This window comes from Pinus tabuliformis, chromosome 6 (genome assembly GCF_031772625.1).
Source record: "Pinus tabuliformis cultivar Carrire ecotype Pingquan chromosome 6, CPIR1, whole genome shotgun sequence".
NCBI classification, from domain to species: Eukaryota; Viridiplantae; Streptophyta; class Pinopsida; order Pinales; family Pinaceae; genus Pinus; species Pinus tabuliformis.
The window spans coordinates 1438173020-1438183882 of NC_142292.1; the positions used below are offsets into that span (position 1 = coordinate 1438173020).

General features: G+C 41.4%; 1 long non-coding RNA gene across 1 annotated transcript; it reads right to left on the reverse strand.

Moving 5' to 3' along the window:
- Nucleotides 1-1089: 1089 nt before the first annotated feature.
- Nucleotides 1090-2112, reverse strand: LOC149264024 (uncharacterized). The gene is made up of 3 exons (XR_016259503.1): nt 1977-2112; nt 1759-1868; nt 1090-1467 (listed from the first exon to the last, which is right to left on the reverse strand). It is a non-coding gene; the product is annotated as an uncharacterized LOC149264024 (long non-coding RNA).
- Between the last annotated feature and the right edge of the window lie 8751 nt (nt 2113-10863).

A 10863-nucleotide genomic window follows, 5' to 3' on the forward strand; every position in this document is an offset into this window, starting at 1 on the left:
TTTCTTTGATCCTTGTCAAAATAATTTTGGTCGTTGATAAAAACTGCAACATCTTTAATTTTGACTTTTGATTTTTATTTTTGATAAATTTTCGAGTTAATTTCCTTAAAAATTTGATTTTGACTTAACCACCAAGTTCCAGGGGTCCAAATTTTCTTGAAATATACAATATTCCCTTGGTGGAAAACCTTTAAAAATTGATTCTTTTAAGACCCACAAATTTTTCCATTTGGAGAATTTATTTTCCTAAACAATTTAAATTTGACACTAATTAATTAATTTTTCAGCTTAGGATTTAATTTTATTTTGCCAAAAAAAAATAATTAATTTACACATGAGGAGATTTAATTATTTTTCCAACCCTCTAATACATAAGATTTTTCATTTACACGACTCAAAGAGGGAATACACATTTGGCTTAGACCCTCAAGACACATAACCCATCTGTGACACAATATGATCTAGTAAACCAAGTGATTTGTAATAAAATAATCAAACCAACTAGCGTACTCGATTAAAAACACTAGGACTCACCTAATAATTCGATAATAAATTTCACCCTAACTTTGGGGTTTAAGTTAGAGGGAAAAAGCTCTTTTGATTAGCCGTGTCTAAAAACACAGGTAATCGGCGAAGTTAAAAAACCTCCTAGGATGAAATTCGTCATCAGATTATAGGTTTACCTAGATTGTTACATAGACTCAAGGTTTTACTAAGATCATTTACATTACATAACTTGCAGAATGGGGTAACCATGACACATGGACTGCTCATATGTGATCCGATCCTTGTTGAAAAAAGTTGGTGCTTCCACTTCCCTGGAACTTTGACAATTTGAGTGCAACAGGCCTTATTTGATGATTATCATCACATAATTATCACATGCCACACCTACCAGTTGGCCTTAATTATCATTTCAGACGCACTATAAAATTAGCATTCATCTAATCTTATTTTAATGCCATAGGCCTTGTTACATAATTAACCAGACCTACCACAAAGGGAACCTTTATTAAAAGTCCTAGACCTTCATAAATTAATTAAACATTCCCTGAGAAGTATACAAAATAGCTTTGTTGGATGAACATATGATCAAAACTGAAAATTTGAAAGCAATAAAAACGGAAAATATCACGTCGAGTGTTTTGCCAGAATAGACAAAGTGTACCTGAACATAATATAGATACAGAGGAAGTTGAATCGCAAAACACCCACATAACTTTTGAATGGAATAACCAATACATACTCTGACAGTGGCAGTTTCCCTCAGGAAGAAGAAAAAAATGAAAAATTGGAAGGTGATATTTGAAATCCCTTTTTACATACCATCTAATGCACTAGCAGTTGTGCCTTCTTCGGACACAAACAAGAAAGAGGGTGATATTTCAAGCCCACTATTCTGCTTCTTTTTTGCTGATCTCTCGGCTTTGCGTATTTTCTTTGCCTCTTTCTGTCGGTGTTTCTTTTCTGAATACATAAAATGAAAATTTAAAAATCTTGAAGAAAACGTCTAACTTGCACGATAACCAAATGAGCCATTAATCTAGTCTTTAATATATGAACGGAAGCACCAGAAGAACAATTTGCATATGAAATGGATGGAAAGTCAAAGTTTCTTTTAACTGTAATCCCATTTGCGTTTACTGTAATGACTGCATTGCAAGAAAATATTATATACATAATTGGAATGCCCTTGCAGAAAAGGAACAGGCACCAAAATGTGTGCCAAATTAAGATTATTTTTCAAAAAAATCTTACTTTCTTGTCTTCTGGCCTCAGATTTAGCAAAAAAATCCATCCACTCATCTGTTAAAACAAATATGGGCTCATCCTCTTCATCCTCTCGCTCATATGCATCTTCCATTGCTCTGAATGCATGACAAGGGACGAACTACTATGAAACTTCGTACTAGACCATGCGTCGGAGATTTTAGAAGTACAGAAAATGAAAGGTAAAAACAGTGTAACCAACACACCTATCTTGCAAGTCCTCAGAATCTCCATTCCCATGCCAATTTTCAGCTGTAGTGCCAATCACAGAGGATGTCGGTGTAACCACTAGATTTGTCGGCGACGAACCTACTCGATTCAACTCAGGTTCAACATAGCTAAATTTTGAAGGGTCCACAAGATGCATGGAGGAGAAGGGAGCCACAGGCCCAGCGATAGGATACATGAGCGATGGTGGGTGCCAGCAACCATGTACTCTGCAGTGCAAGAAATGATGATAGGGGCAAATGGGTGGAAGGAAAGCAGATGAATGCATAGCTGGTCTCATTGGTGGATGAACACAAGGAGTATGAACATGAGGCCATTGACCTCTTGGTGGGGTAGTATTGTTATCTATCTCTTGTTTAGCTGGTGACTCGCATGAAGAATTTGGTGGGATTGAATACCCATTCCAGAGGCTTCTAAAAGAGAATTGTTCGGGGCTTTTAAGGTCCTCTGGATTTGTTTGGGGTATTGGTAAATTTACAGAGGTAGTCCCCTTGTTTTGTCCCGAACTTGCTAAATTGCCGGTAACGGAGGGTGGCCCATAAGTTTTAAGGCAATTGGGACACCTGGGTGGGGTTTGAATTGGGACATGAGAATGCAGTGATGGCGGACAGAACCAGTAATGAGGGGGACTATAAAATGGGTATTGAAAAAATGGCGGTCTATGTAAACAAGTAGAGTGAGGAGTTGACTGTACCTGCGGAATTGGTGATGCGTTTGTTTGGCAGTAAATATTGGATTCCATTTGAGGGATTCAGCCCGGGTTGTGCGATCACAGATATGTCTCCAGCTTCTATGCAGTGGAACTTCAAATTTGTTTTCAAGTGAAACTCCTATTAATGAGAACACCTACGAATCGTCTTCCGCCTTTAGGTGGCTCGTGTTCTGCTGAACATACAGTTAGCCGCACCTGTTGTTACGCCGAACATACAGTTAGTGGCCCTTTTGAATAAGAGATTTTGGCTTTGCAAGTGCGCACACACCCCAATGTTTCCGTTTTGAATTTTATTATATAGCCTCTAGGCTCTATAGCTATGGATTTCGAAAGGATTTCGCTTTCCACGGCAAATTTTATTTTAAATTTTGATTCAATGTCAAAGTGGTAAGAATACAGGGGGAGAAGGCTAACTAGGCTAGGTTTAAGAGTGAGTAGTGTGTATATATATAGTCACGTCTTTATTTTTTATTTTGGTAGTAGTCTTTCAATCACTTATAGGCCGGTGCAGCACTGCCATAATTTTTATTTTCACTAATACTTAAGTATATGAGCTACACCTAACCAAACACTTAATTAATTATTTACTTCAAGTGTTATTATCACAGTAAAAATAAACTCTTCAATTAACCATTCATCAATATAAATGCACAGCGGAAATCACCAATACATCTACCCTATATATATATATATATATATATATATATAATTCAATTGTACATAAAATCATACAACCTGATGCTATCAACAATCCTTAGCCTGCACACCTTTACTTTATAATAATCGTGCCTGCAAAAATGTTGAAGTCGTACCTTCTCCACACTCACTTGAATTTTTGAACTACCTATGGCACTACGTGCCCACCGTTCGTTGTTTCGGTTCAACTGCACCCTCAGCATTCCCTGTCACAACTCTGCCCACATTGTCCAATGTTTCGGCACACCATCGTGCCTCTCGTGTAGCCTTGAACGCCTTCGTTCACTCCACTGCAACCTGTGCCCGAACCACTGTTCACTCAGCGATGTCGCAACCCGGGTCACTACCCGCACCTGCCTCTCAGCGTTCAGTGTCGTGTCGCCCTACCCACAGCTCGTCGTAGCGACTCAGGTCACCCGACTATTCGGCGCCCAACTCTCAGTCAGTTCTACCCATTCCGCATGCGATCAAATTGTTAACTCGACCTTGCCACTGTATAATAGTTCTGCATTGTTGTTCAGTTCCCCAGAAACCCCAACTCCTGCCTTACTAACTTCGGTCCTACACCTGCACTTCGCCTGTGGCTTCGGCCCTTCTTGCTCTGCGATTTTTGTGTTTGCTCTTGCTTGTTTTTGGTCGAGTTCGATGATGGTTGGAATGACCATCATTCACTCCAATATATATGCGTGCTACCATGTGGCAACACCAAGGGTCGCGACCTTTCATGGTCGGCCCATCCTCCAAGTACACGTCGACCTGCACATTCACATGTTCGCCCAACTCGTATAATATATATCTTGCCCCGTCGCATGTGTATTTCTACCACTCAGGTCGACCGAGCCACCCGCTCGCCCAATCTCCATACTTCAGTTATGCACACTTCATCGCTCGCTCATGGGCGCCTCACCTGGGCATGTGCTCGCCCGAATGCCCAACTCAGGTCACTCATCGCACGCTCCCATCGCACATCTCGTCGCACGACTCATCACATATCTAAAAGTCCACCTCCGATTCACCTTTAACCGAACGCAAGCGCTCGCCAACTTGAGGCCCTGACATCCTCCACCACTCTGAAAATGTTGTCGCCCTCGACAACACCATCTTAGCAACCTCCATCGCTAAGACATATCCATATATGTGGGCACCTAGATAGCTCCACCCATGACCTGCTCCATGCTCCAATTCTATCAAACTCTGCAAGAAAATCATGTGTTGGATCCCCTTGTGATGGTGATTAGTTGGGTAGCTAATCCAACCGTAACATTGCCTCCACAAGAACGCATGCTCCTCACATCATCATGACTATCTTCACATCCTGTTGTCAATCATGTCCATCTCACCCCATGTGCCTGCTCATAAAATATAGAGGACTCACTGCCATGAGCAGAAGACAATGAGCCTCATCCCCATGTCAGTCTAAGAAGAGGTAGGGGATGGGAAAGTTGATGGCTCTCCATCCTCCTTTTCTAATAGCTCAATCCATCTATCTGGATCTTCCTCCTCCAATCTCTGCATGTATGCTTCTCGACTCTCCTCCTGAGTCTCTAGTCTAGCATCCCCATTTCCTTCCACTGCCTCTAGCCTGCCTGTTAAATCCAAGATACTATCAGACAATTCTCTAATAGCCCGTGACTGCTCCATGAGATTTTCCTTTGCGGTAGACAACCTCCCATAGAGTTCTTTGTCCCGCTTGATGTCCTCCACATTCATCGTTGTCAATTTACATCCAGCTGTCATAGTTGCCATGGTTGGTACCCCCAAAGGTTCATCATCCCATCCATCATAAATGTACAACTTCTTCATATGTGGCACCATCATAGCCTCATGTTGTTTCAAAAATTCCATACCTAATACTGCTTCATAGTCATCCATCCGCACAATCGTGAAGTTGATCTTTCCAGACCACTCACCATTGTTCACATCCATATTCTTTGCCATATCGATGACCTTATCTAGTGGAGAGTTCACTGCTTTAAGATGAGCTTGGATTGGTGAGAACTTCAATCCAACTTTCCTCGTAGCTTCCTCCTTGATGAAGTTATGAGTCACACCACTATCCACCATAGTGAGTAAAGTGCCTTTCCCAACCTTCATACTAACATACTCCAATTTGTTCTTCTCGGGATCTCGTCGTGGGACAACCTTCGTGGCCACTGCAGCTCTCAAAATCTGCATCACTCCAACTCTTGGTTCCTCTTTCTCCTTCTTTCCATTAGTTTGCACTGTTGCATCCACCATCGATCTAGAAGGACAATTCTTCACCATGTGGTTCTCTCTGTGCAACCAACATTTCAGAGGCTTCTTCGACTTGTCATTTGATCTCAAATGCTCCTCCTTCGTAGCCTTATCCTTCGATTTATCAGACTTCCTCTTTCTCTCTTCGATCCCTTCATCATAATGTTCTACCAACCGATCAACTGTAGTGAATGCTTCTCCTAGAGTTTTGATCTTTTGCCTCTTCACCTCATTATGTGCCCAAAGTTTCAATCCTATAATGAAGTTGAATACCTTGTCTTTCTCCACCATGTCAAGTAGTTCCAAGATCACACTCGAAAATTCTCGTTGATATGCTTGCAGACTCCCTATTTGCTTAATGTATTTAATCTTTGTCCTTGCATCCCAAGTCTCATCTTGTGGGCTAAAATGAGTCTACAAAGCCTTCTTCATATCATCTCAAGTAGAGATGTCATCAGCATCACCGTTGGCAATCTAATCCAACTTTTGTCTCCACCACATCTTAGCATCCTTAGTAAGGAATTGAGCAGCTACTTTGACCTTGGCCTCATCATCAGGAATCTCAAAGCTCTCCAAGTATTGCTCCATATCCCATAAGAAATTTCCAAGTGCTTTGGCACTCCTCATCCCATTATAAGAATTAGGTTCCTTGACTTTCACGAGTAGTCCCTCCAAACTGTCCCTGCCCAACTGCTTTCTTCAAAACAATTATTTCATTCTTAGCATCGTCAAGAGCTTTCTGCAACTTCAAGATTTCACCCAAACCTTGATCTCTTACAGCCCCAATGTCCTTGACTTGTTTCTCTGTTTGTATAAATTGTCATTCGGTATAATTGTATCATGCCTTTATGTTATCATATGTCTCTTCCAATTTCGTGAACTTATCTTGAAGTTCGACATTCTCGGCTTCCAACGAAGTCATCTTTGAAACAAATTCCTCCATTCGGTCCAATAACCTGTCCATAAAAATTGTTTCGGCATCCCTGCTAGATACACCTATTACCTGAGGTTCTTCGATATTATCTGCCTTCAGTTTTGCTTGTGATCTTGTGAATACCATACGCTAATACATTCAACTTCGACCCTACAACTCATCCCTGTTGAACTTATTTCACTTCAATCAAATCCCTATGGAAAATGGAGCTTCGATACCAACTGTCACGAAGTGGCAGATGTATCTATGCTTCAAATGTTCAATCAAGCTTGACTCGCCCTAAATCAAGCTCTGATACCAACTATCATGCCCTTATCCCAGTGGTAATCTTTCAACCACACATAAGTAGGTGCGACAGCGCCACACTTTTTCTTGTCACCAATACTTAAGTGTACGGGCTATGCCTAACCAAACACTTAACCAATTATTTACTTCAAGTGTTATTATTGCAGCGGAAATAAACTCTTCAATTAACCATTCATCAATATAAATGTATAGCGGAAATCATCTACACATTATTATATGTGGGAGGGTCAACTCCCATAAGTTAGAGTCTATCCTATATCAATATATATATATATATATATTATGTAATTCAATTGTGCATTAAATCATATAACCTGGTGTTGCCAACAAGCCTTGGCCTGCACACCTTTACTTTACAATAATTGTACCTGCAAAAATGTTAAAGTCGTGCCTTGTGCATGCTCACCCAAACTGTTGAACTACCTACGGCACTACCGTGCCCACCATTGTTGTTTCGGTTCACCCACGCCCTCGACACTCCCTGCCACAACTCTGCCTGCACTGTCCAACACTTCGGCACACCATTGTGCCTCTCATGCAACCCTGAATGCCTTCGTTCACTCTACCGCAACCTCTGCCTAAACCATCATTCACTTGACGTTGTTGCAAACCAAGTCACTACCTGCACCTGCCTCTCAGCGTTCAGCGTCATGTCATCCTACCTGTAGCTCGTTGTAGCGCCTTGTGTCACTCGACTATTCGACGCCCAACTCTTGGTCGGTTCTGCCTATTCATCATGTGGTCGAAAGATTAACTCGACCCTGTCATTGTATAATAGTTCTACATTGTTCTTCGGTTCGCTAGAAACCCTAACTCCTTCCTTGCTAACTTCGGTCCTGCACCTGCACTATGCTTGTGGTTTCAACCCTTCTCGCTTTGTGATTTCTATGTTTTCTCTTGCTTGTTTTCAGTCGAGTTCGATGATGGTTGGAATGACCATCATTCACTCCAATATATATGTGTGCTACCATGTGGCAACATTGAGGGTTGCAACCTTTCATGGTCAGCCCATCCTCCAAGTACGCGTCAGCCTGCACATTCACATGTCGGCCCAACTCATATAATATATATCGTTGCCCTGTCTCATGTGTATTTCCACCACTCGGGTCAACCTAGCCACCCGCTCAACCGATCTCCATACTTTGGTTATGCATACTCCATCGCTCGCCCATGGGTGCCTCGCCCGAGCATGCGCCCGCCCGAATGCCCAACTTGGGTCGCCCGACGTGCTCGCTCGTCGCACACTCCCATAGCACATCTCATCACACATCCAAAAGTACACCTCCGAGTCACCCTTAACTGAACGCGGGTGCTCGCCAACTCGAGGCCCTGACATGTATTATATAAGGTGAGGTGTTACTAGAATGTATATGTTTTTGTTTAAATAGTTTAGGATAAGAAGGGAAATTGGTTTTCTCATTAATATTATTAAGTTAATGTTTTGTTATATATATATATATAGTGTAAGTCTTTAGATGGGGTGACAGGTGCATGCAAAAGTGGGGTGAGTTGCCACTGCACTACCTAGTGCTTGTGTTAGTGGCATCGCACCCCTAATACAAGTTAATGTTGGTTTGTGTGGCCATTAAGCCATCTCTCCGGTTGCAAATGAAGAGATGGTGTCCTGGATTGACTAAACAGCTTGAGAATTCGAAATGTGCGACACCCATGGCAATTTCGTTTAACTACATAAGCCTCAATGGGGAGGCTACAAACATCAGTCTTCAAGTGGGCTGCATCATGACAAATTAAAGTTACTTTGTTTACAACACCAACTCTCAAATTCTCAGGTTCATTAAATTGAATTGCAGAGGTCCCGATAGGAAACTTAAGCTAGGGCAACTGCAGTGGTTGTTTCTATCCCATTCTCGACTCTTGTTGTGGTATTTCTCTCTAATTATATGGTTTGTTAGTTATTACTTATTTCAAATTTTTAATTTTGTAAATGGATATGTTGTTTCCCTTTTGACATTGGCTTTGGTAGCTCTCATTTTCTTTAGCTAGAGAGTGTATGTTGTATGGTTTCTCTAGCAAGTTGTGCGTCGACTTGAGGTTGGGTTTTGGGAGGCTTGACGAAGGGGCAGGGGGGTAGTCGGTAGGACTTCTAGCTCCCCCTCACTCTGTGTGCATTGCCTTCTAAATTATGGGTTCTTCTTTGTTCGGGATACCTTTCACGGCCCTTGGGTGGCTTTCCCACCTAAAAGGTGGTCTGTTACGACATCAAAGGTGGGAGGCATTATATTGCCCTTATGGTGGTGCAAGTGTGACTCTGTTGGGCCCTTGGAGATTTCCTCCTTCACATGCTATGTGAGGGTGGGAGGTAAATTCATGTGCTCCTTTATCCAGAGTTGGTTTTATGGTTTTTAAGTTGTTTTTCAATCGTAATGGTGGCAATTTGGTGCCTTGGTGGTGCAAGGAGGCTTGGGAGGTTCAAGTGTCTTGGTTTGGGTTTCTCTCTCCAATATTGGTTTGTGGGGCTAGTTTCATAGTTCTTTTGTCATAACACCTTTGTCATTACTCTATGTTCACTTAAACTCTTTAAGCAACAAGTTGACAAGAGGTCTAGAGAAATTTGGTGGTTTGTGATGCAATTGCAGGCACTGTTTAACTATGGTATTGCACTAGTTTTTCTTCTTTCTAGCTCTAGCACCCTCTACATTGAAATTCTAGGCCCTCTGGTCTACCCCCGGTCATTGGATAGACAAGATTATCTCTAATTAATTGGTTGTATGGCTCCTCATGCCACACCAACAAGCTCGAGTCTGAAGAAGGACCGCTTCATATCGCAAGTAGGTCTACTAGGGCCAAACTCACTTGCACCACCAAATTGAAGGCTTCGCTTCTCCTTATCAAGAATTCATCCCTACCCATGTTTAGGATGAACGCACTACTATGGAGGAGAAAGCCTCTTCTCATTGATCCTCCTCTCAAACACAAAAGTCTTAACTGAGTGGGTCGATTGGGTCCTAGATACCAGTCACGCAAGGGGGAGGTATAATTAGTATGTGCAAGCAATTGACCTATATTAGCAGATGAAATTTCTAATGGGTTGGACTACCATGGATTGCCCTGAATCTCGTATGGATATCCTCTATTCCCTTGAGCATGTGCATAAGCATCTCAACACTCTTTGACAAAAGGATGGAGAAGATTGAGCACCACCTTAGCATCCCCCTAGTAGCAAGACAAAATTCAACAAACCCGACATCTTCCATTTTGGTAACAAGATCTTACTTGAAGCCCACAACATGAAGAAAAACGTTTTTCATGTGTGATCACATAGTTGTAGTTTCTTTCATAACAGGCCAATCAAATTTTCCACTTCAAAAAAATAAAAAATAAAATAAATTATCGATCAAGACATAGAGATAAGCTTCAATGTTTCATTTGAGACAAGTAAAAAGGGATTTCATTCCCTGAAACCAAGCAAATGAACCAACGTGGTTGACTCTACAATGGCTAGGGTTTACCCTGGCCACTATTGTCCTCTAAAATCTCTTGAACCAAGTACTGATCTAGATCAATATACCACTTCTCATGAGATTATTGAAATATGACCTATATAGAAATAAAGTTATGTTACAACTGAGTTGTTGAAAACTTATTGTATAGAACCTAGTTCTAGTTGAATTCCCTACACTAAAGAAGGGCCACTGCCAAGGTCACCACCACTTCTCTTGCAAGGTCTAGGTTATCATGGGAGATGTCTAAAAGGAAACTAAGGTTTTCAATGCTCTATTTGATTCTTGACTACAGGCAAATGATATCAGCAACAACAACTTTATTTTTTCAGAAGGTTGGAAGGGATCCCTCCTCTAGAACTTCCCTCTTCAAAGCCAAGAATGAAAGCACTCATTCTATTTAATAGGGCTCTAGTTGGAAATTGTGCATTAATTGGCATTAATTGACATTTTATTTATGAAATAAAGAAAAATAGGAGAAAAGGAAGGTGAAGAGACAGAGATTTGCATGCAAAGGAAAT